Source organism: Odocoileus virginianus, chromosome 18, assembly GCF_023699985.2.
Source record: "Odocoileus virginianus isolate 20LAN1187 ecotype Illinois chromosome 18, Ovbor_1.2, whole genome shotgun sequence".
Taxonomy (NCBI): Eukaryota; Metazoa; Chordata; class Mammalia; order Artiodactyla; family Cervidae; genus Odocoileus; species Odocoileus virginianus.
This window is the reverse complement of record NC_069691.1, coordinates 40,502,294-40,529,108: the sequence shown is the minus strand read 5'-3', so window position 1 is coordinate 40,529,108 and position 26,815 is coordinate 40,502,294. Positions and strand designations below refer to the sequence as shown.

The window sequence follows — 26,815 nt, the reverse complement described above, 5'->3', positions numbered from 1 at the left end:
CCAGTTTTAGGTTTATTTGCAACTGAAACATAGCTCATTGAGTTGGTAGATCTATGAAAAATTTAGCAAATTTAAAGGAATTCTCTGTGTGTGTGTTAGTCACTCAGTTGTGTCCAACTCTCAGTGACCCCTCAGACTGAAGCCCTCGAGGTTCCTCTATCCATGGAACTCTCCAGGTAAGAATACTGGAGTGGGTGGCCATTCCCTTCTCCAGGGGATCTTCCCGACCCAGGAATTGAACCCAGGTCTCCTGCAGTGCAGGCAAACTCCTTACCAGCTGAGCCACCAGGGAAGCCCTAAATGAACTCTAGGATATTCTTTTGATTTGAATAAATATAAAAAATAAACTTTTAGCTTTCTATTTTTACCACCCATAAATCAAAAAGAAAAAAAAAAAAAGAGTCCAGATCTAATCACTGTATAGGTCACTCTTACTTGTTGCTGCAATATGAATTACCAACCTGCCAATAAGCAGGTTGAACGGTGCTTCTAGGAATCTCAGTGAAATAAGATCTAGTGTATGAAGAATTGGGAATTCTTTGGGGAATTCAGTTGTCTGTACTGGTCAAAAATAGTGATTCAAGAGCTCTCATTGCACCCCAGTTACCTAACCTGCATGCATCCTATTTAGAAGCTCCACTTGCTAGGTAGTTAGGGTTCTCCTCTACTCCTTAGAAGGAACAAGATCTTATAACAACCAGAAAGTCCCATTTAAATATGTATTGTAATCAGCTTCATAACACTGCAGGTCTTATAACAATCTCCCCTAATGCAGTTGCAACTTAAAATATATTTTCTCACAGATGGATTTTTATTTGTGACTGATAACAATAAAATTCAGCTGTATAATTAAATAGTGCCACATGGGCCTAAATGGTAATATGTGTGTTGCTTTATACATTTTCCCTAGGAAAACGTATTCTGAGTTCTGAACCACGGATTTACATATCTCTGAACTTCTTAACTCTCTTGACTTATAATTCAAAAATTATCCACACAGAGAGAAATGCAGATAATTGAACATCTATTTTGTTCTTTTGAAATACACTAACTATTTGCTCTATTTGGATAACTATTTTTAACATTTCAAGAATCCTAGGAGAAATTATATAATAAAGCTCTATGTATTAACAAAACCCAAAATTATATCCATTTACTCTGATATTGACTTTTTATGCTTATCAGAAAGACAGGTTGCCTCTTAAATTGTAGGAATAGCTTTGATATAGTTGGTTAATCAGACACAGTTATCAAGGATCCACAATATGTGAGCATAGTGCTTGAATTATAGATAGAGAACACAATCCATCTTTGGAAGAAAAATAAAGCATGCTGAGAGTTTGTAGGATTTTAAAAAAACAGGTTCAAAACAAAAGCCATAGGCAAAAATAATGATAACAGAATAATCCTTGATTCCTTTTTGTATTTGTTCAACTAATTTTTATTGTGTCAGCCTTGGATAGGTATTGGTTGTGATATTCACTAAGAATATACAGTTGAGGAAAATCGGCATTATGTTTGTCTTCACAGAATTTACATTTTACAATTAATAACTTTTAAATTTGTTAATGCAGTTAACGCACACTGAAACATATATGAATTACCCTGACATATTACCAAAATTTATGCTGGAGGTAAAAAAGAAAGTGTCATGAGAGCTCAGAAGAGGAAGGACTAACCTGTACTGAGTTGAGAGGGGACATAAGGGCTTCCTGTTGAAACATATATTTTATCTGAATCTGATAGGCAAGTAAAGATTAACAAAAGAAAGTTAGAAGAAGAGTGTTCTAGACAGAAGGAATGGTATATGAAAATGCCCTGAGAGTAAAAACAATAAGGACAGTTAACAGCAATTAAAGAATAGTATGAAGCTTCCCAGGTGGTACAGTGATAAAGAATCTGCCTGCCAGTGCTGGAGATGCAGGAGACTAGGGTTTGGTCCCGGGGAAAGAAGATCCTCTGGAGTAGGAAATGGCAACCCACTCCAGTATTCTTGCCTGGGAAATTCCATGAACAGAGGAGCCTGGTGGGCTTCAGTTCGTGGAGTTGCAAAAGAGTTGGATGTGCCTGAGAATGACCAATATGAATTAAAACCTGGAAAGTAAAGGATAACATAAGTTAGGCTGAATTTAACAGGTAGATAATGGTTCTGGTTGATGTAGAATCTTATGGGCTGTGTTATTATTCTAACAGTCAGAGTGCTTTTGATATTTTTAAATATAAGAGGAAGATGTTGAACATATTTGTGTTTTATTAATTAAAAAGATCGCTGTTGTATATGTAACAAATCAGTGGGAGCTGTGTGTGGTCATAGGAGATCAGTTTTAAGGACTATTGTAAGAGTTTAAAAGAGGGTCATGGCAGCAGAGATATCAAAAATAATGGATTCATTAGAGAGATATTTTGCAAATAAAAATGAATTTATTTCGTGATGATGAATATCAGAGGTAAAGGACAGAGAGGCTGGGATGTCAATGAAACAACTAGCTTTCTGGCATGAGCTACTGAATATGTCTTGGGTGTGTTTCATGAGATGAAGGACAATGAAAGAAGATGGAAAGGTTGAAAACTAATTGATTAGAGGAGCAGAAATATTTTCTGAGAATTCTCTAGAGTATTGATATTGAAATCTGCTATCCTGGTTCTAGAGAAGTTTTATTACCCCCTAAGCTGATAGAATTTTAATGTTAAAATATTACTGGGGTTTAAAATTAAAATTTACTCAATGCTTATAGTGATCTAACTGTTTTAACCAGATACTTCACATTATTACTTTCAAACTTGTCCTAAACCCCGACTGGCAACTGAACTGAACTGAACTGTCCTAAACCTGATATTTCTTTTATCCCTGCTTTGCAGATAAGCAAATGGCAGAATTGGGTCCAAGGCCAGGACTGTGTGACCCCAGTTGTATACTAGGGCATGTTACTCCACATCTCTTCATTCACTGTAAATACACTGATAGACAAATACACCTATTCTAGTAGCTAAGTGAATTTAAGTTTCCTTCTTCCCTTGCGCAACTTTTTCCAAGAATATAAAAAAATTAATTTCATCTGTGAGGGAGGAAAATTAGAAGCAACAGGCAGTTTGGGGAATTGAATGTATGGTGTGTAAAGTGGTTGCAGGCTTTCAATATTGCTATTATCTTGATCATTCATGTGAAAGTTATTAATATAGTGGTATACTTCTTCAGATAGTAAGTGCTATACAGATAGATTAACCCAAAGTACAATTGGTAATATTAAAGTCTCAAAACCCATTGGAAATGAAAAAATGTAGTTAATGTGAGGAAAAAAAAAAAAGAGGTTTTCGGTACTTTTAGCATTTTATACTTAAAATGCCGTCCAGTTAGTAAATAAAAAAAATCTCATTAAAATGACTGTTAAGTATGTGTTGTTCTATATATTTCTGAAAAGTAAAATGCTTTCTTAGGAAAGTATTGATGCCCTTTTGTGGACCACTGACAAATTTAAAATAGAATATTCCTCCAAGAGTAAAGTTTAATTTCATTTGAAGTTCTTTACATTATCTCTCGTGCTTAACCAATGAAATCATTGAGGTTTGTGGCTTGCAGAAATCTTAGAGCCAATTAAGTTCAATGGCATTATTTTATTTGGATAAATAAGTTATTAGGAACATTAAGAAACTGGAGCTCAAAGAAGTTAAAGGAGGTATCGGTTACACATAGTTAGGTTTTCTGATTCTCGGGCCATTTCTTCCTGCTACTCTTCTCTTTTCTGGAATCCCTAGTCAGTTGCCATGCAGCAATTCAACAGCTGGTTTTTCTTCAGGAAGTCTTGCCCAGATCTGTCCGCAATGGTGAGACTGAAGGTAGCCATCTCTGCACATGCTTACCCTGTTAGCGCCAGGGGATGTGGAGCTTTGAAGAGAGGACTGGGGTCAGGGTGGTCATTTACAAAAGTGTGAGCCACTTAAAAACTAATGAGGCAGAAATGCCTTCAGTCAATTGGCACTCACAGATGAGGTGAAAATGATCAGACAGAAAGGCACAAATTGCTGTCATAATTGGAAGAAATATCTTTGGAGGTTACTAGCTATGTTTGTGGAGCAGGCAATGACATCCCACTCCAGTCCTCTTGCCTGGAAAATCCCACGGATGGAGGAGCCTGGTAGGCTACAGTCCATGGGGTTGCTAAGAGTCGGACACGACTGAGCGACTTCATTTTCACTTTTCACTTTCATGCATTGGAGAAGGAAATGGCAACCCACTCCAGTGTTCTTGCCTGGAGAATCCCAGGGATGGGGGAGCCTGGCGGGCTGCCGTCTATGGGGTCGCACAGAGTCGGACACGACTGAAGCGACTTAGCAGCAAAGCAGCTATGTTTGAGATTCTCCAGGAAAGATCTTTTTTTAATACACCTGACTTTATGTTGTGTTGTTTGGGAAAAGTTCTAACTAATATTCTTCATGGATAATGTGGTGTGGTGGAAGAATAACAACAAAGCTAGCATTGTGAGATCAGTCCTAGTATTTTTGGTTAAGTTTGATGTTACTACTTATTATTCAAATGGCTTTGGACAAGTGATTTTTTTCCTATTTATTTATTTATGTATAATGCTGCTTTTATTTGAGTGGAGTCCCAGAGTAACAAGGGTTTGGGAAGAAGGGCAGTGAAGCAGAGAATGAGAGTAAGCAAATATAAGCTGGTGTATGATCAACCTGGCCACTGCTTCACAAAGAGATATGGCTACTTGCTCATCTCGTAGGATGTCTGAGAGGCAGCATAAATCTGCTATGCTGAAGAACAGACTATTAGGGAAAGAGAGAAGAGGAAATGATCTGTGGTTTCTTATTTCTCACTTCTTACTGGCCAAAATTCAGCCTTTTTGTTCTTTTGAATTTCTCTGACTTCTAGATTGTGTTAGCTCCCCCGCGAGGGCAGCCTTTGGGGAAGCTTAAGCCATGGTGAGTCTGATCAGGTAGAACTTAGATGATGGAGCTTTTGTGGTTCCTGCCAGAGCAGGCTTGATTGAGGCCAAGTGAAAACCCACTTCCAGTCCTCAGGGAGACTGAGACAGTTGGTAGTTTGAGGAGAGGTATCAATGGCAGTGGGTGGGTGGGTCTCACTTGAGTAAGCAACTGAATAGGGCCCGGTGGTGTCACGCAGGTAAATTTCCTCTGTACTGTTAGCAAAGCCCAGTTTTCCTCTGTTACTGATGTGGAAACTGAGGTTAGAGAATCAAAAGTAAAATTGGACAAGTCATTTTAGAACACAGACATGGTTTAATCTCCTATACAAGAAGAATACTGTATTTCGTTCTTAACTCTTGCATCTATCTTAAAGGACAAATGACATAATTTATATGAAAACATTTTGAAAACATTGAATCACTTTGCAGATACTGTTGAGTGAGAAAAGTGGCTGTGTTACAAACCACTGCTGTATTAGTCCATAGACTCAGAGTTATATTAATTATGCACAAAATAATAAGGGTAAATTGGTTGTATATACTTGGCAGACTTTCTTTTTAATTGATATTTTGAGGGGGACTGGGGGGCTATGAATTATGAAAGTTAGCTAGGGAGTTATTAATTGATTAAGTTAGTTGATTGATTAATACCCTCTCTGTTATATGAAATCTGTACACCTTTTCTAAGAATATGTGAAATAAAATTAAGACCATAAATATAGAGAGAGCATCAAGGCCAGAAAGTATGAAGATTGATTAGAAAGGCCAGGGGGCATTTTAAAACATACATGTTCATGCAAGAAAATCTTAATATTACAATTAAGTCAATACTTTGCTAGGATTTTTTTTTGTTGTTGTCAAAATATTGAACCTGAGGAAATTTCTGTGGTGGACCAGTGGTTAAGAATCTGCCAATGCAGGGGACGTGGGTTCAGTCCCTGGTCAGGGAACTAAGATCCCATGTGCTGTGAGGCAGTTAAGCCTGCAGGCCACAACTACTGAGCCCATATGCTCCATTCAAGACGCAATAGAGCCAAACTAATAAATATTTTAAACAAGTAAACCTGAATCTAATAGTGAGGTATCAGTCAGGCAAATCTATATTATTGGACATTTAAGAAACTACTGGCCTCAACTCTTTAAAAGCCTCAATGCCATTAAAGTCAAAAGTAGCAGAAGGCTGGGTGTGGGGCAACCATTCAACGGAACATAGACACTCAAGATCATGCTGAGTGAATGCAATGCATGGCTCTTTTTGAATCTTCCTCATAGCTCCGTTGGTAAAGGATCAACAAAAGAAAAGAAAAACAGCTATAATGAACATCAATGAGACAATTGGTAACTTTCAATGTATACTATATATTAGATATATTATTATGACAGTGTTATTTTTCTTGGGATACTGGAATTGTTTTATTTCTTGAGGTAGTGGTATTTTAAAAATCTAAGAGAGTGTCCTTTTTTCTTTGGAGAGCAATGGCAAAATGTTTGGGAAGATGTGTCATGCTCTCTATATCTTGCTTTCAAATGGTTCTAGAACAGTATATATACACATATGTTTTATACACAGACTTGCATCAAGTATTTAGAAAAAGAAAAAAGATCAAGTGCATGTGTTAAAATGTTAGTGTTGAAAATAGGTAAACAGAGAGATAGATGTCTGCTGTGCAATTGTTTCCCCTTCTGTGCAGGTTTAAAGTTTCTGAAAATACAAATATTGGAAAAAATTTAACTGAGACAAACCAGAGTCTACTTTTGAGGTTCTGGCTGTCAAAGGAAAGTAAAATTATGATCGCCATTTACAGTTTTGGGCTTTAACTGTGTCAAATCAGTAGTTCAGCCCAAGATTCTCTTTCTGAGAGATGAGAACATAGAAAATATTTCTATGGTGATATTGACCAGGCTTGTTATCTTGTTACATAATTAACTGAATAAATGATGAGTGAACAAATATCACATAAAGCTGTCATTTAATTTCCAAACTCTAGATTTGGGAATTGGTAATAAAGTCTTTCAGCTCAGTTCAGTCACTTAGTCGTGTCCAACTCTTTGCGACCCCATGAACCACAACACGCCAGGCCACCCTGTCCATCACCAACTCCCGGAGTCCACCCAAATCCATATCCATTGGGTCAGTGATATCATCCATCCATCTCATCTTCTTTTGTCCCCTTCTCTGCCTGCCCTCAATCTTTCCCAGCATCAGGGTCTGTTTCAGGGCTTCCCTTATAGATCAGTTGGTAACGAATCCACCTGCAATGCAGGAGATCCTGGTTGATTCCTGGGTTTTGAAGGGAGAGTTTTGAAGATCCCCTGGAGAAGGGACCAGCTACCCACTCCATTATTCTGGCCTGGAAAACTCCATGGACTGTATAATCCATGGGGTCACAAAGAGTCGGACACAACCGAGCAACTTTCACTTTCATCAGTCTTTATGAAAATAAAACCTTAAAAGTCAGGAAGGAATGATGAGATTATCTAACATGCCAAGTCCACAGAGTAGGAAGCAGTTTCATGTATTTGAAAGCATGGACTCCCAAACAGGGGTCCCCCAATCCCCAGGCGACAGACCAGTACTGGTCCATGGCCTTGTAGGACCTGGGCTGTAAAGCAGGAGGTGAATGGAGGGTGAATGAGTGAAACTTCATGTATATTTACAACCACTCCCCATCACTGGCATTATTGGCTAAGCTCTGCCCCCTGTCAGATCAGTGGCAGCATTAGATCTCCTTGGAGCGTGAACACTACAGTGAACTGTGCTTGCGGGAGATCTAGGTTGTGCAAAACGAGTCCCTGGTGCGAAAAAGGTCGGTGACCACTGCTTCTGAGCCAAATTCTATATCCAAAGCCTGATTCCACCACTGGATTTTAAGGATTTTGGGGTAGCAAACTAATCTCACTGTGCCTCAATTTTACAGTGTATAAAATAAAATGTGTAAGATTTTGTTTGACAAATACAAATAATTACTCTTAATACTCTTAATAACTCAATAATAACTCAAATACTATTAATAACATGTACGTTATGCTTTGCTGTGCTCTGTCCATGGGGATTCTTCAGGCAAGAATATTGGAGTGGGTTGCCATGCCTTCCTCCAGGGGATGTTCCCAACCCAAGGGTAACCTGCATTGCAGGCAGATTCTTTATCAACTGAGCCACCAGGCAAGTCCAGGAATACTGGAGTGGGTATCCCTATCCCTTCCCAACGCAGGAATCAAACTGGGGTCTCCTGCAGTACCTTATGCTATCACTTTGTGAAATAATAAAATGGTCCATATAAAACATTTAGAACAATGCCTTATAAATGTCAGTAATTTTAATTTTACATATGAAAAATAGTTTTCTCTTATTGCTATTTTTAACTTTTAATTCTTTTTTCTTTTAACCTAATAATAAGTTACCCAGTAAGAAATAGATCAGTCAAGTAGACCTTATGACTACAGGGACCAGAGTTTCTCAGACTGTCTTACCTGCCAGTATTGATTTTCCATGAGCTGGTTCAAATGTTGACTTTTAAAATTAAATAGTGATAGTTCCTTGATTTGCTGACAAAAGTAAAAATTCAATAATGGCTAGATATTCATAATTTTAAGTACTTCCCCCAAAATATTCCCTACATCTTCATGGTATAGGTTCATCCGGTGAAAAAATTAATGTTTTTAATTGTCTAAATCAAGCATTTTTGTCTCAGTTCTCATTCTCAGCCATCACATTAGATTTAGTTATTTGGTTCATGTTAATTATTTATAGATTTCTAAAGAGCCAACCAGTCCATCCTAAAGGAGATCAGTCCTGGGTGTTCATTGGAAGGACTGATGTTGAAGCTGAAACTCCAATACTTTGGCCACCTCATGTGAAGAGTTGACTCATTGGAAAAGACCCTGATGCCGAGAGGGATTGGGGGCAGGAGGAGAAGGGGACAACAGAGGATGAGATGGCTGGATGGCATCACCGACTTGATCGGCATGAGTTTGAGTAAACTCCGGGAGTTTGTGATGGACAGGGAGGCCTGGCGTGCTGTGATTCATGGGGTTGCAAAGAGTCGGACACGACTGAGCAACTGAAATGAACTGAACTGAACTGAAAATGTTATTGTTTTTAATTAGTATCAGTTATTATCTGTTGTGCAAAGATACTCATTTTTACTCGTCTTTTTTTGTTGTTTAGTTTTCATCACGGAATTTTAATGAAGCATATATATCCCTTGTATTCTATGAAGAGTACCTGTCTTCTCTGTATTGAAGTGCACTAATTAACAAATTTGATAATTAGTGAATGAAAGCAAGTATTCTTGTATCAATAGAACATTGAAAGACAAGGAAGATGGTTCTTTCCTCAGTAAAATGTAGTCAAAGTGACCTGAAGGTAGAATTTATGCAGAGTCTGACCAACTCCAATTCTGCCTCATTTGTGGATTATAGACCTTAGTTACCTGTAGTATAGGTTGTTGTTATTGTTTAGTTGCTCAGCCATGTCCGACTCTTTGTGACTCAGACAACTATAGCCCTCCAGGCTCCTCTGTCCCTGGGATTTCCCGATGAGAACACTGGAGTGAGTTGCCGTTTTCTTCTCCAGCAGGGCTAGTGTTTAGTCAAAAGTTTGACACTCGCTTTATGACTGAAATGAATTTGGAAAAAGTTTACTTAAAGGAGAAAATGTTTATCTGCTATTGTTACAATTCAAAAAAATATTAATTTGATCATGGGATTTAGCAAGATGTTAAATATGGATTATACATAATTAATTTTTTATTATTGCCAATAGAATCCTAAGCCTCAAGTGGAAGGATATCACTTAATTTTCAATTGAAATGTTGTTATTACTCATCATTATTTCCTGTTCATCTAATTGCCCTATTTCTACATCTTGGTAAATACCTGCCTGATTTTGCATAGGTTTTATCAAGTAGAAAACTTAGGTGTGCCCCACCCTGGTAGTAAAGTTGTAAATACCCATCTTTATGCTATGTAGTAACAATCATTAAACTCTTCTTCATTTATCTTCATTTATTTTTATAGTATCTAGAATAAAGTATTTGTTTCCTCAAAACAATACAGTCATGGCCACCTGCCAGAATACATTTGTTGTTTATTTACTGTGGGACAGCCCCTTGTAACTGTATATCCAACTGTGATGAAATCTTTTTGCCTTAAATACCTAGTCAAATAGCTGATTCAGAAATTGTAACAGGGTAAACATTGTCATGAATTTGCCATCATATCTAGAATTGTAGCCTATTTTCACTTGTTTCTCAAAAGATAGCATCATTTAATTTTGCCCTCCTATCACAGTTTCATTGTTTCCTATTGTATATCTTTTCTTTCCTGACATTAAATGTCATTTCTTCCACTATTTTTGATATAATAAGCAAGGGCAGATGGTTTAATTCCAAAGAAAAGAAATTTGCTTCTCCTCTACACATCTATTTCCTTTAATATGTTATTTAAAGAAAAGACTTATTAAGCATTTAATGCATCAGTCATTCAAACTAATGTTAGAATCTCTTTTTGGGGAAAATGATTAAAACATGGTACGTATTTTATGATATCCATCATTTTGCCTGCAAGTATGAAACTTGAGCTGAGTGAGTTTTTAACTTTGCTTTTCCAGCTGTATGCCTCTATGATTTTATGAGTAAAAGCATAAAATTATGATGATTTTTAAGTTAGAGGGTAAAGGCAATATTACATTATAAATTGAGAAAAAAATCACCACATTGTTGACTATGGTGTGAGACTCCCGTTCAGTAAGACATCTTGGTGCAAATGTAATCATTCATCTCCAAATAGGACAAGGTTTCTTAGAGTAGAAAAAGACAAAGAAACTAGAAATTATTAAGCACCTACTGCAAACCAAGCATTTAAAAAGTCTTAGGAAATAAGTGCTATTATAAATGTTTTATGTGCAATAAAGTAAGGCTTATAGAAATAACCTCCACCCAGTTTAGCAGTCAGAATTGGAATTTGAACTTAGATCCTATAGTCTCTCATGCTCATTTCACTCTCCATGTAGGATTTTAAAGAATGTATCTTACTTCAACATCTGATGTGCTGCAAAGATAAAAGCCTTAGGAGTTTGTAGATGTAAATATGGGCATCATTTGGTTACATTGAGTATTTAGTTGACAATGTTCCTGAGATTAATGTATTGTTGTTATAATATAAAAATAATATAATATTTTATATTATTATAATATGTATTATATAAAGTATCATATTATTATAATATATAATATAACAAATATGTGTAATGTAATTATTATTACAAAATGGGCTTTCCAGGTGGCACAAGTGGTAAAGAATCTGCCTGCTAATGCAGGAGATGCAAGAGATGCAAGTTTATTCCCTGAGTTGGAAAGATCCCCTGGAGTTACGAAATATTACAAAATATTTGCTTTTTTTGGTATTTTTAATGCTGAATGGATTACTATGTGCCTCAAATAATAGCAAGTATATGAAGTAAACTGCTAAGTTTTCTTCCACCTCTGATTTCCCTTCTCACTTCTCATTTCTGTTGCCCAGATACAAATATTTTAAACAAGTTGGCATGTGTCTTCCAGAGTTTTCTATAAGCATATGTATTTGCAATAACTTTATATTATACATATTTTTCTAGAATTTAATTTTGTTTTAAATGTGTTGGTCATTATGGTCATATTTTTATATGCTTTATTTTAGAGTATGTACTGACAGTGGACTTCCTAGGTGGCGCTAGTGGTAAAGAACCCGCCTGCCAGTGCAGGAGACATGAGACAGGTTCAGTTGCTGGGTCAAGAAGATTCCCTGGAGAAGGACATGACAACCACTCCATTATTCTTGCCTAGACAGTCCCCATGGACAGAGGAGCCTGACAGGCTACAGTCCATAGAATCGCAAACAGTCAGACGTGACTGAAGCAACATGCTTGCGCTAATAGAGCAGCAAAGATTTCCCTCATTAGCATCTCTCTTATTTTAGTATTTATACCGTATTAAAATCATGATTAATTTAATCACTTTTACTGATGAATATTTGTTTCCAGTTTACCCAGAATCACCAGTCATCAGTCTATGGCTCCTTGAGGACAGAGGCTGGCCAGAGTTTGATCACTTGCATCAAGTTCTGCCAAGCACACCATTCAAATCATTGGAGATCTGCCTAATTTTAAGAGTTCTTTCTTGCTGCCTGCTGCTTCTCTGTCTTACAGAATTAATGTGTATTTTCTTAAATACCCCATAGACACTTTGCTTCCTGGATGCTGCAGATGTAATTTCCTTCATGTGGAAAGGGCTTCCCTCATTGCTCAGTGGGTAAAGGATCTGCCTGCAGTGCAGGAGATAAAAGACGCGAGTTCGATCCCTGGGTTATTCTTCTCCTTCCCACCCATCCTCCTCAGTCACAGGATCAGCGACTTTTCACCCAATTTGACAGAACTTGGGCTTCATCTCTTCAGAAAAAGCCCTTCCTGATTATTTAGCTCTGCTTAGGTGCCTCTCCTCCTCTGAGATTCTGAGCTTGTCTATCATGACAGTTGTCACTGTCGTAGACGTGTTCTCAGGTTTGTCAGTCTGCCCCTTGGCTCTGAGCTCTTTGAAAGCTGGGACTTGCTTTCTTTTCAATCCTTTAGTGTCTTGCATGCTTTCTCCCACACAGCAGAGGCTCAAAATACCTTTAATGGACAGATAATTAAATGTTTGTCAAATCTAAAATATGTTTGAATCCATACTTTTAACTTTGCCTAATCCTTGATAGTTATAAACATGTATTTTAAGAAGTGCATCATTTGTATTGATACTTATCTCATATTCAGCAATTATCCTGAGTTAAATATACTCATGGTTATATCATCAAAATAGCTGGGGTCAAATTCCATTAAAATAGTGTAAAATATTATTATATAATATAGTCACTCAATATTATGGACTTCTCTGGTAGCTCAGCTGGTAAAGGATCCACCTGCAATGCAGGATACCTGGGTTCTGTCCCTGAGTTGGGAAGATCCCGTGGAGGAGGACATGGCAACCCACTCCAGTATTCTTGCCTGGAGAATCCCATGGACAGAGGAGCCTGGCGGGCTACAGTCCAGGGGATGGCAAAGAGTCGGACACGACTGAGCGACTAAGCACAGCCCATAGTCACTCAAACATTGTAAAGACTGTGAGTTGAGGGCTTAAATGATACATTCCACTTTTTCCCTGTCATCTTCTGCAAAATCAGAGTGCCACAATTAATGTCCAATTGCTAAAATATAATCTTCAAGGTTTGGAAAAAATCAACCCAAAGGAATCAAAATATATTTGCAGTTATTCACTTGGACTGCTCTTCCAAATATGAGACTTCTTTTAACGAGGGATTAATAAGCACTGAAAATTTACATGTTTTTAAGTGCTTATTTGTTTTCTATCCTCTTGTATACTTACCAAAGAGTTATTTACTGTTCTTCAAATAAATGAATAATTGAATTGATCTTCCAAAAAAATCAAGTAGGGGGACAATTTTTAAGTAGAATGAGTTATCCCCAGGGTGGCAGATTGACATTATTATCCACAATGCCACTTTCTAAGGGTATCAGTCTTGAAGTAGTGGGGAAAAAAATGGAAAAAACATTTTTATATACACATATACATATTTTAGGGTGTTCATGAGTAAATGTAGATGCACCCTTCATAAACTGGATTCTAGATATTATTCCTTAAGCAAATGATCTTTGCCAGTGAACTGAACCCACTGAGTATTGAAAAGAGATCCTAGAGTATGTCATTAATATGAGCTTATTTACATACACAAAATTCCACCACTCAAGCCATGTAAGTCAAAGTATGTTCTAAAGATAAGTAAATTTACTAAGTATAAGCAAATCTAATAGCACAAGCTAGTTTTAAAAAATATTCTGTTTTATAGGGATCATCTATAATGAATCAAAGAAAATGCTTGATAAATGGAGTATTATCTATTCATATGTAAATGGATATTTTGTATAAAATACTGAAAGCTTTATCTTGATGAAACTAGATATTCCCCTTGCAAAATTTTAATTTGAATATTGCACATTAACTTTTATTATTTTTAGTCAAATTGTTTCACTGTAGGCTTCGTGCATATATTTATTTGATTCTGCAGAGTATTTAGTATGATTTTTAACTTACACTTTATACTTTCACTTAATTTTCTTTTCTCATTGGATTTCTCAAATGCTGTAGATAAAATTGCATGCTACAGAACTGCAGGGCAAGGACAAAGCAAAATGTTTTAGACAGATCTGGCCCGACTATTTAAATACTTCTTCAGTTCAGTTCAGTCGCTCAGTTGTGTCCGACTCTTTGCATCCCCATGGACTGCAGCACTCCAGGCCTCCCTGTCCATCACCAACTCCCAGAGTTTACTCGAACTCATGTGCATTGAGTCAATGATGCCATCCAACCATCTCATCCTCTGTCATCCCCTTCTGCTCCCCACTTCAATCTTTTCCAGCATCAGGGTATTTTCAAATGAATCAGTTCTTCGCATCAGGTGGCCAAAGTATTGGAGTTTCAGCTTCAGCATCAGTCCTTCCAATGAACACCCAGGACTGATTTCCTTTAGGATTGACTGGTTGGATCTCCTTGAGGTCCAAGGGACTCTCAAGAGTCTTCTTTACTTTGGACAAATTAGTCTTTCTGAGCCTCAGTTTTCCCACCTTTAAGATGAGGATTCCATCTGCTCTGTTATTATCAGAGATGAATGAATTAATGTTAAGTGCTTTGTGAGAGCTTGTTAAATGAAAGTACTCACTGTTTTTTTTAATAATGTAAATTCCAATTATTTTATAAGTCCTTACAGTTTACAGCCTTACATTGATACATAAGGATAAGTTTTTGTAGGTTTGTGTCTTTCTAAATTGAAAGACATAGATTATGCCAGATATTTAGCTTAGGTACTGTTAACATTCATTGATTCTATAAATTAATAACATAACTTTAATGCCTTGAGGTATCACTAAAATGTGTGTTCTTTCATTGCCCCCATCTGTATGCAGTGTTATTCCTCAGTGACTTTTCTGTGGATACGTTATTATTTTCTACAGCAGTCACTTTTTAAAAATCCCTGATTTGCACTGTTATTTTAAATATTTAGGGGCAAGAGAAAGAGTTTTTGAGAGAAAGGAGATAAATCCTCCAACCAGCAGGAGGATTATATTTACTGTGCCTGCATTTTTCATTTGCTGTTCTATTTTTGTTGTGTATTATTTTGCTCGCTATATTATTTCCATTCTTTTTAGCTTTCATCACCAGGAAAGGATGCAAGTTTCCTTTCGAGCTATGCTTCCCACTCTGTTTACCAGCGGGAAGTGTCATATTCGTGGTATGATATGGTCCTTAGCTGCAGATGCTTCTGTCAGTTCTGCAGCTCTTTCACTTCCTATCAGCAGCAGTAGTTACTTTAAATAGAGTTGATATTATGGTCTGAATAGTGAGGTTAGCCCTACCTTTCCTTCGGTTTCTTTTCTTTCCATTTCTTGCTTGTGTGGATTGAAAACTGTGAATTATAAGACTGAAAATCAGGATGAATCTAGGAAGTAAACTATCGTAAAGACTAATTTCTGTGTAGACTTTTGACTTGGAACTAGGGGACTCGCTTTAAGACACCTAGCTGGCATTTGCCCTCTGATAAATCCATCAGCCAGTAGAAGTCCAATTAAAAGGAATGCTCAGTTACCTCAAAATTTCCTCCAGGTGTTATGAGTAAAGAGTATGAAGTTAGTTATATGAATTCATAGTAATATTAGTGACTTGTCTCACAAACAGTTAGGATTTGTTTATTTTCAGTACACAGTAATATCAGTCGACTTCATTGCATGAAATGTGCTATATTGTGTAAGTTCAGTTCAGTTCAGTCTCTCAGTCGTGTCCGACTCCTTGCAACCCCATGGACTGCAGCACGCCAGGCCTCTCTGTCCATCACCAGCCCCCGGAGTTTACTCAAACTCATGTCCATCGAGTTGGTGACGCCATCCAACTGTCTCATCCTCTGTCATCCCCTTCTCCAGCCAAATCCATACCACTCTTCCCCCTCTGCCTGGGATGACTTGAATATTTGCGCAGTCCTCTCTGAAAACTTCGTACCTTGGAGATGTTCCTTTCATAACATTTTTCCAAATGTTTTATGATGTAGTTCCTAACTGCAAATGTAAAGTCCCTTTGTATACTTACTCCATGGTACCTGGAATCCCTTGGCTTAGGGACCTTTATTTCTCCTCAACATTTAAGCATTGGATGAATAACTGATGTAGTGTGAGTATTGAAGAAAATGTTGAAAGTGTCACAGGGGTTCTGAATAACCTTACAAAAAACAGTAAAACACTGTGTGGTATTTTTGAAGTCGAATAGTGCAGTAGTTGGGAAAAATGGTGTTTTCTAATTAATGAGTGCGCCAGAAAATTACTTCATCCAGAACATTTCATTCTCAGAACCTATCAGTTATCCTCTTATATAAAATTGAGAGCATATTTGACAGGAAAATGCAGGAGAATTTTTTTTTTAAGTAGCTGAATGCAATTTAAAGAGGGGCATGCTTAAAGTTTTCTTGCATTCAAATTCGGAAGTAAAGCAAAGCAAAGTGTCCAGTTAGCACATACTACCAGGTAAGGTGTACATACTTGTCTTATTTAGAGAAAGAAAGGCAACAAAAGGGATGGCATATTGTTAAATCCATCCTAAATTATTTCTCTAACATTATTTGATCAGCTCGATTTCACATTAGGAGTGGGGTGGTTATTGACAGTCATTTAGACCTCTTCTTCAGTTAGTGGCTTGTTTCCAAACCCATATCAATCTCTGAGTATATCTCCTCAACCCAACCGGTAAGACTGAAGAACAAAAAGAAAATTCGGTCTAAAGATTTGAGGGGCTTTGCTGGGCCAGTTTATAGATACTTTTATTTTCATTAGTTATAATTAAAATCTTTGTTTCTTCCTGTTTTTAAAAAAATACGTATTATCATTGGGTCAATCATAAAGGGTAGTTGATTTCAGTGATTTTACTAAAAATAGTAATTTTATTGAATAGTTTCTCTATTTTTTATTGGTGTAGTTTTATTCTAGAGTTGGATCTAATGTGTATAATGTAACATTTGGTTTTCTAAACGTTCCTGATTTTCAACAAGTCTCATGAAAATATGTTCATCTGAACATTTTTAATATGTGTATTATTATTATACTTAGAAGTACACAGCTAAATTCACTTAATGACTTTTATAAAATATAAGATTGTGTGATTATAAACTGTGAAGCCAGGTAACTAAGGATATTTTTAGAGCAAGTTATCCCAACAGCAACACTTAAATACTGTAATATGTGAGAATCATATATACTTTTATTATTTATTTTACTCCCTATTTCTGCAAGTATATTAATAACCATGCATTTTATTTCTATGAGTAGATCTGTTTATCTTTCTGCATAGTGCCATTCTAGTTGTTGCATTAGAAATTCTTTTAAATGAAAATTAGTTGTTATATGATACAGAAGGTATACATTTTGTTTTTAAGCTGTTTATTTAAATGATTGATGTTTCTTATATTTCTCTAAATTAAAAATGATGATGCAAAACTGGGCATACTCTTCAACTGATTGTGAATATTATTCTATATAGTTCATCTGCTATACTTCTATTTTAATGTCTTCTTAAAGTAGTTGAAACTGCTCCCTCAATTGTTGGTGGTATACAGGTACTGTTTTTATTGGTTCATAGGTACCAAGCTTTACCCAAACTGTGAAGTGCTGTGGATTTCTTTGTGAATCACCATATCTAAGCTAATGTGGTGGTGGTTTACAAAGTAATTCATAGTGCTTCACAGGTGCTTCTGCAGTTGATCTACATCTCGAAGCCTAGAATCCCTTTACTGAGCCATTGAGAACAAGCTACTTTGTATTACAAGACTTACAAGGTCAAGAGATCCCTGGTAAATATACCTTAGAATCCTTCCATTTGCTACTTAGAGTTAATTATTATCAAAGTTGTGTCAAATGCACCAGAAATTTGATTTCTTTACCTAAATATACATATTTTATGTAGTTGGTATATCTTATCTCTTCTGTTACTTTTCTGAAAAGTAATTTTATAATACTTCTTGGTTAAGAAACATAATACACCAGAAAGAAATTCATTAAATGAATATTTCCACCCAAATAATAAACATGCCATTTGAAATTTGAAGATTTTAATTTTCATTATTATACATACTCATATAGAATTACTCTACATAAAGTCTATGTCAAATTAATGAATTAATTAAATATTTTAACTGCTAAATGGTCAAGGGCTTATAAGAATCCTTGCTATGTGATACTTCTGTAAGTAACCAAGATTTCATTTCATTCACACCAGGAAAACATTGTTGGTGTAGGCAAAGAAACAACCTTAATGTGTCAAGTTGTATATTATGAAGGAGCATGTTAAATTAGGCATATTTTGGACACTCATTTCCATTTACCTTTTGTGGGACCAGTTTTCTTTGTGCCCATTTTATGATTCAAAAGATTGAGTTACCTTCCCAAGGTCACAAAAGCCTATTTTCTTGCTGACATGTATTGTTAAAACAAGGAACGTTGTGGTCATTTCAGTCATTAGAATTACTTAGGCTGATTGATTCATGAACCATTAATCAAACATTGGATGGTTAACTGTTTTACTAATTGATTCAGATCCCAAATAGTTCTGTCGACCTTACCACATCCTTTCTATTTACAGGGCTAGAACTTAAGACTTAGCTCACTGGTATGACCACAAGTCTTTCATAACTGAATACTTTTGGTCTTTTACTTCTTAAGTGGCATGTTTGTGCACCAAAATGGCAGTGATATAGGTTTCTGAAATTACTGGTGAATCTTCATTCAGTATATCTTTTGTATTCATTATGGCTTCATTTTTGTCTTATGTTTGATTCTTTAGAAGTGGGTTTTGACTGTGTCTCATAAAGTTGGGTGACAAATTATTGCACTAAGTCATTAAGTCCTTTTTTTGCTGAAAGATAAAAAAAATCAATATATTATTTTAAATTGATATGTAATCAAAATGATGAATGTCATATATGTGGCATGTGATGATTTTGGCATTGAAATATATCTTATACAGACATGATTAGAGATTCTTCACACAAAAACACCTTGCTACTTTAAATTAATTTTAAAATATGATACAAATATATTATCCTAATTGATGTCTTTAATTTATCAGTAGTTTTAATTATCATGCCGTCCCTGAAAAATATATATTGTTTCTCTTAAGCCTCTGTGTTTATAAGTAAGCTCCTCAGTGCTCTAGAACTCCCTGTGTTTTCATTATGAACTCCACTGCTGGTGTTTGTGGATGGGTTTGAAAAGCAACTGAAAAGATAGATTTTTGAGATACCATTGACCTAGAACCCTCTGATTTTCCTATTTTATTTAAGAGGTCTACTTGAAAATTTTTCTTTGAGCTAAAGATGCCATTTTTAATGAAAATACTTACAACTGCTAATTTATAAATTCAGAAGAAATTCGCAACATTTTTTCTTGAGAGCATTTTTAATTTATCAGAGATAAAATGAAGTGTATTCTCACGTCTTATAATTATGCACTTTTATCTTGTATCATCATTCTATATTTCAGCCTAGCATTGCTAACTCTTTTCATTTTTAAGATAGATGCACAAAGGTTTACAAACAACATATTAATTTGGGGTACAATTTTCAGTAGAACACACGTTCAAAATGGATTTACACGTTCTTTCTAGGGCCAAAGGAAGCATTAAGCCCTTCTAACTTTTGTGAAACCTATATGAGAACACATATTAGAAAGTGAGTGTGTTAGAGTTCTTCAGAGAAACAGAGCCAATAAGGGGGGTGTGTGTGTATAGAGGTAGAGATACTTATCTTTAAGAATTGGCTCACATGATTGTGAAGGTGTGACAAGTCTAAAATATGACAGGGTAGATGAGTAGGCAGGAGACTCAGGAGAGAGTTGGAGTTTGAGTCTAGGGCTCAACTCAAATTCTGCTGCCAGAATTTGATTCTTGTTCTGGGGTGGTCAGGCTTTGTTCTATTAAGGCTTTCCTTCAACTGATTGGATGAGACCCGCCTACATTATGTAGTGCAGTCTGCTTTATTCTTAGCCCACTGATCTAAGTGTTATTCTGATCCAAAAACACCTTCAAAACAAAACAAAACACCTTCACAGAAACATCCAGAATAATGTTTGACCAAATAGCAAGTCACCCAGGTACAGCCAACTTGACACATAAAATGAATCAGCACAGTGAGAACATTAGTATTTTTTTTCAGTGAATTAAAATTTTATTTGTGAGGTAATGATTTGATGTTATTTCTAATATTTTCTTAATTATTTAGTACATACAGCTCTGTATATGTGGACTTTCATATATTTATATTTCATTTCATTTAGTGGAAGTTTAGTTAGTTGTAGATATTCCTTTGGTTAAATTTCCAGAAAAAAATATTCTTCATCTGAAAGAATAGCAGAAATAATTACAACCTAGACATGTTTCATTAAATGTTTACTTTCATTTTATGGAAGTCAGACTTTTAAAATAAATTCATAAGCTTTAAAAACTTAAATTTAAACATTAGTTTAAAAAATTTATGATTACTATCAAAACACAAATTTTAAAAACTTTTTTTTTTATCTTTTTCATTTTTATAAAATTCTTATTCTATGTATTCTTTTGTGAACTTACAGGACCAGATGTACTATGGCTACTAAATAAATATTTGCAGAATCAGTGAATGAAGTTTGAGTATTATAATCTTTTAAAATGAATTTGAACAATGGTGAAAAAAAATGTTTATGGTTATTAGCTTCATCTTTGATCCTAGCTTTTATCTCTTAATGCATCTTCCAAACTCATGGCAAAATTTCAACAGAAGTAAGTGATCATTTCATCTCAAAATTAATGAAATGGTGAAAACCATTTTTTTTTTAGTTGATAAGTTGTGTCTGACTCTTTGTGACCCCATGAACTGCAGCATGCCAGACTCCTGTGTCTTCTGCTACTTCCTGGAGTTTGCTCAAATTCATGTCCATTGAGTTGGTGATGCTCTCTAACCATTTCATTGTCTACTGCCCTGTTCTCCTTTTGCCTTCAATTTTTCCCAGCATCAGGGTCTTTTCCAGTGAGTCAGCTCCAGCTTCAGCATCAGTCCTTCCAATGAATATTCAGTGTTGATTTCCTTTAGAATTGAGTGGTTTGATCTCTTTGCTATCCAGGGGACTCTCAAAAGTTTTCTTCAGCACCAGAATTGTAAAACATCAATTCTTCAGTGCTCAGCCTTCTTTGTGGTCCAACTCTCACATTCATTCATGAGTCAAAGAAAACAAGAAGAAACCACTATTGGGTAAATGGGTATCATATTAAATGTGAGTGAAATGCATAGAGTAAAAGAAGGATTTAGCCTGTTAGGAATCTTGAGTTTTAAAAAGTTCTAGTTCATTTGAATGCATACTTTGGAAAGTACTTCAGCTGAATTACTCAAATTCTGAAGATATTAGCTATGTACTAATTAGCAGTTAGTAGAATATCAACCTTTTATTTTCATGTGGGTATACTTAAGTGGTGTAACTGAGCACCACTGTAATCAGTGTCCTAATTTTGTCTCCTTGAGAGACTGTACTTTTATAGCCTGTTCCCCAAATAATAATTAGAGGAGTAAACTAAATCTCTTCAATTCTGCTTTAGAAAATAAGGTGGTGAACTATATGCTGAGAGAAGAATTGGGAAAAGTAAACAAGCTTAGACTCTTAAAAATAGCTCTTCTTAGAGAAGCAACTAAGATTTATAGGAATCTCATTTAATCAGTAAATTGACATTATTGCCCTGTTTTACAGATGAAGGAATGAGAGTGCCCTAACTTATAAATCTCTGTCCTTTCTATCATATGACGCACTACCTATGTGCAAATTTTACATCCTTGAGGCCTTGTAACTTATGAGGAGAAATTTCAGAATAATAAGGAAAAAGCTCACAAAAGGTACATTTGGAAAATATTTCTTTTATTTTCCCTAGTACTTGAATTATAATAATTTCATCAGATTCCTGCTTTTATTCATTTTTGTCTGTGAGGATATTCTCTTCTTTGTTGTGATACTTTGGTATGTTACAAAATATTCATATACTGATTTTGGAAAAGTCTTCTCTAAGAAGATACTTTTTGTCTACCAGAGGTCTCCTTGATAAGCAGGTGGATATTTTCATGTGAATTAAATGTGTGAACTCAAGGTAATCTTTATCCTGATCAGAACCAATGTCAGCTTTCCATATGAACAGATGACCCAAATTCAGCATTTCAGAGTCTGTGATGGAGGGCTGCATGGAACCCTTTGGTTGCCAGCCAGTGAACATACCAGATATGAAGAGCTGACTGCATAGACCGGAAAAGACAGAGAATGCATGAGAATATAGCAGTTATAATGTAGCAAACTCCTTTATCAGACAATGGAGAGATTAGAGCTACAGTCCTTCCTTGAGGGTGGGGAGAACAAATAGAAACTGCAGGGTGATAGCCTGATGTAACTTAAGAAAACTTCTCAGATGATTTTTACATGTTCATCTGCCTGAGAACCGCTGACCTAAAATTTCCTAAGGTCAGAAATCATACAAACTCTTGGAGAAGAATAGAGAAGATAACCGTAAAATCAGTATGAAGTAACATAAAGCTGGAGGAGGGAAATCTTTAGGACTCAGAATCAAAAGCATCTTCTCTTCCTAAGGCAAGGTTACCATGGAAACACCAGGGCCTGAGAGCCTGGGGCACAAGCTTGGAGCTCAGGTCTGAATAGAAACTGTGTTAAAGAGAGCATATTAACTATTTGATAGTGCCTACCTAGAGCTAGGAATTCAGAGGGCAAATAAGTGAAATATCTAGAACAATGCTGTCCAATAGAAATATAATGTAAGCTGCATAGGGAAGTTTTCTAGTTTTCAAATAAGTTAAAATTAATTTGAAACATTAAAAAATAGAATCCCATGAATCAAATTTAATAATATATTTAATATAATACATTTAATAATATGTTTTATTTAACCCACTATTTACAGAATACTCTAATTTCAACAAGTAACCATGTAAGAATAATTAATGAGATATTTTACATTCTTGTGGTATTAAGTCTTTAGAATTTGAGATATAATTCACACTTACAGCACATCTCAGTTTGAAAGAAAATGAAAGTGATAGTCACTTAGTCACCCAGTCATGTCCACCTCGGCAACCCTATTTACTATAGTATGCCAGGCTCCTCTGGCCATGGGATTCTCCAGGCAAGAATGCTGGAGTGAGTTGCCATTTCCTTCTCCAGGGGAGCTTCCCAACACAGGGATTGAAGGCAGATTCTTTACAGTCTGAGACACCAGGGAATCCATATTTCAAGTGCTCAGAAAGTCACCATGTAGCTAGTAATTGCGGCATTGCATAGTTCAGATGGAGAGGACAAATATGAATGTGAGTTGAACTTCTCACATGCCCAGCTAAGTCTGTTTTGTCAGTTTTCCTAAGTACGGCGCAGGGAGCTCAGCTCAGCGCTCTGGGATGACCTAGATGGGCAGGATGGGGGTGAGGAGGGAGGGGGGCTCACGAGGAAGGAGGTGTACGTATACATATAGTTGATTCACATTGTTGTAGAGCAGAAATGAACACATTGTAAAGCAATTTTTTCTGCAATGAAAAAAGAAGTCTGCATATACACAATTTAAAAATGACAACAAAAATTAAAACAGCAGTGGAGAAAAAAAAGAACCTGGCAGATTATAGTAGTTAGAAAGATGTGTTCTCAAATCAAACTGCCTGGATTTGACGCCTGTTCCTACCGTTCTGTAGCTGTGTGTGTGTCCTTCATCTGGTCACACATCCTCAGTGTATTGCAGTTTTCTCACCTGCAAAATAGAAGAATAACAATTTCCTCATAAGGTTTTTATGAACATTACATAGGCTACAGCAAGGGCTTCAGTAGCACATAATAAGAGCTCAAAAATTACTGATCCTGATTCTTTTGGTTGTTGTAACCTGGTTTTTGAATATCAGAATTAATCAAGATTCAGTTCTAGGCTCCACTGATTTTTTTCAAGTTTCTCTGGGAAATTCTTTCTGTTACAAGGGCTCCAGTTCCTACTTCCATGACAGTAATACACAGATTTTAATCTTAGGCTTAGACTTCTCTTTTGCAAATCCAAGTAGCTAATAAAATCCTGGACAGATCTCCTTAGATGACTTAAAGTGAAAGTCACTCTGTCGTGTCCAGCTCTTTGTGACCTCGTGGATATAGTCCATGGAATTCTCCAGGCCAGAATATTAGAGTGGGTAGCTGTCCCCTTCTCCAAGGGATCTTCCCAAGCCAGGGATCGAACCCACGTCTCCTGCATTACGAGCAGATTCTTTACCAGCTGAGCCACCAGGAAAGCCCAAGAATACTGGAGTGGGTAGCTTATTCCTTCTCCAGGGGATCTACCTGACCCAGGAATCAAACCGGGGTCTCCTGCATTGCAGGCAGATTCTTCACCAGCTTAGCTACAAGGGAAGCCCTTAAAATTATCTCTAAATCAACATATTGATACTAGAGTGCAGAAGCACCTCCCCTGAATTCTGCCCTTCATCCAAAAAAAAAAAAAAAAAAAAAAAAAAACCAAAAGAGAAATTTTTTCTTTCTGAAAACTAATAACTGTACAGATGTGTAAGCTGAAATTTAGAGATAACCTTTGATCCACTCTCTCTCTTCTCCCATCACCAAAAACCTATTATCAAATAATCTCCTGTAAGTTTCTTAAATCCATCTTCATCTTCACTGTATTTTTACCATCACCAGTTTACCCAGGGTAACATCATCCTGTGGATTATTGCAATAGCCTCCCAAGTGCTCTAACTTTATCTGTTTTACTTAAGGTGTCAATCTGATTATTTTATTCCCCTCCTTAAAAAGCTCCAGTAATTCCCCATGTGTCCCAGAGTTAATGACCAAGATCTTTTATGTGACCTAAAATTTACCACTGCCTGCCTCCAGGCTTTCCCTGGGTGCTAGTCACAGTGATTTATTTTCAGTTCTTTATGCTTCTTGTCTCAGTCTCAGGACGTTTGCAGAAGTGAATCCATCTATTCAGAATTCTCTACTCTCACCTGCTCTCCTAGTTAATTCCTGCTCATCCTTTACTCATCAGGTCAAATATCATTTCTTTGGGAACAGTATAGGTAAGCCCTCTCTGATATCTAGTCTCACAACATACACAGCACCATCATAGTTTGTAATGTCTTTATTTATCAAGTTATTGTTTAATATTAGCTTCCCCTACTTGACTGTAAGTTTCATGATGGAAGGGCTCATTATTTAATTATATCATTTGCAATGAGAAATATAGTTCCTGCCACAAAGAGGGTGCTCATGTATAATCTGTAAAGGAGATCAGAAAGCAGAAAATGTTAGAGGTAAAGCACAAAATCTTCATAGAAATCAAACCACTTTTCTTATTACAACAAAATGCTTTTCCCCTCAAGAGTGCTGGACTGTTGCTATTGCTGTTATGCCTCCCATTCATTGAAACGGTTAAAATCGGTTCCATCCCCCAAACCTAGCAGAAGATTGCTAGGCTGCTTCATAGCTCTTGGTCTGTCTCCAAGTAACCATATTATATATTTGCTCCCCCCAGTTCCCTTGTTTCAATCCTGATCAAAACCCAAAAGAGAATGCTTTGTTTATTTATATTGAACTGAAGTAAAGTTCACTTACAATATTATTAGTTTCAGTTGTACAACATAGTGATTTGATATTTTTATACATCACATACCATACAAAGTTATGACTACATTCCCTGTGCTGTGTGTTAGATTTTTGTGACCTTTTATTTAATAACTGGTAGTTTGTAACTCTCAATCCCCTCCATCTAGTTCATGAATACCCCCTGGAAATCACTGGTTTGTTCTCTGTTCTGTGAATCTGTTTCTGTTTTATTTGTTGTTTATTTTGCTGTTTAGATTTCACATGTAAGTGAAAATATACATATTTGTCTTTCTCTGACTTGTTTCACTAAGTATAATGCCATTTAGTTCCATTATTATTGTCTCAAATGGTGAGATTTCTTTTTTATGGCTGAATAATATTCTTTTGTGCATATATATATATATATATATACACAGACACACATACATATATATACACTGCCTCTATTTATCCTTGCATCTGTCTTTGGGCATTGAGGTTGCTTTCTTATCTTGGTTAGTATAAATAGTTTCAGTGAACATTGAGATGCATATACCTTTTTGAATTGGTGTTTTTGTTTTCTTCTGATCCATACCTAGGTGTTGAATTTCTGGATAATATAACAGTTCTCTTTTTAATTTTTTGAGAGACTCTTGTACTGTTTTCCACAGTGGCTGTACAAGTTTACATTTCCACCAACAGTGCAGGATGGTTCCCTTTTGCCTACATCCTTTCCAAAACTTGTTATTTCTTGTTTGTTTGTTTGTTTTACGATATCCATTCTGACAGGCATAAGGTGATATCCCATTGTGGTTTTGATCTTCTCATGTACCTGTTAGCCATCTGTATGTCTTCTTTGGGGAAAAAAAATGCTATGCAGGTCTTCTACCCAATTTTATTTTTTTTTCTAGATATTGAATTTCATAAGTTCTTTATGTATTTTGAATGTTAGAAGGAGGTACTTTAACTCTGCTTCTGCCTAGGATTCTTCTGTGCAGTCCAGCGAGAAAGCTAGAATATTGCCCTAGGCAAAATAGTCAGAGATTGGAGGAAGGAACGAAAGTGGTTGATCCCTAAGGTGCGAGAGCAAAGCAGGATTGCCTTAACCAGTCTGGGACTCGGGATCCAGTCACCCTGTCCCAGTGGTGTGTGGGACAGGGGGTGACCGACGCAGGGACCCAGGGTAAAG

At 36.2% G+C, this 26,815-nt stretch overlaps 1 protein-coding gene and 1 long non-coding RNA gene across 7 annotated transcripts in view; one reads left to right on the top strand and one right to left on the bottom strand.

Annotated features, from left to right (window-relative positions):
* The window catches only part of LINGO2 (leucine rich repeat and Ig domain containing 2), a 1,346,710-nt gene that overhangs the window by 341,287 nt on the left and 978,608 nt on the right, over window positions 1–26,815 (top strand). The window lies entirely within an intron of this gene.
* LOC139039433 (uncharacterized) lies at window positions 21,958–24,166 on the bottom strand. The gene is made up of 3 exons (XR_011492697.1): window positions 23,918–24,166; window positions 23,750–23,815; window positions 21,958–22,304 (listed from the first exon to the last, which is right to left on the bottom strand). It is a non-coding gene; the product is annotated as an uncharacterized lncRNA (long non-coding RNA).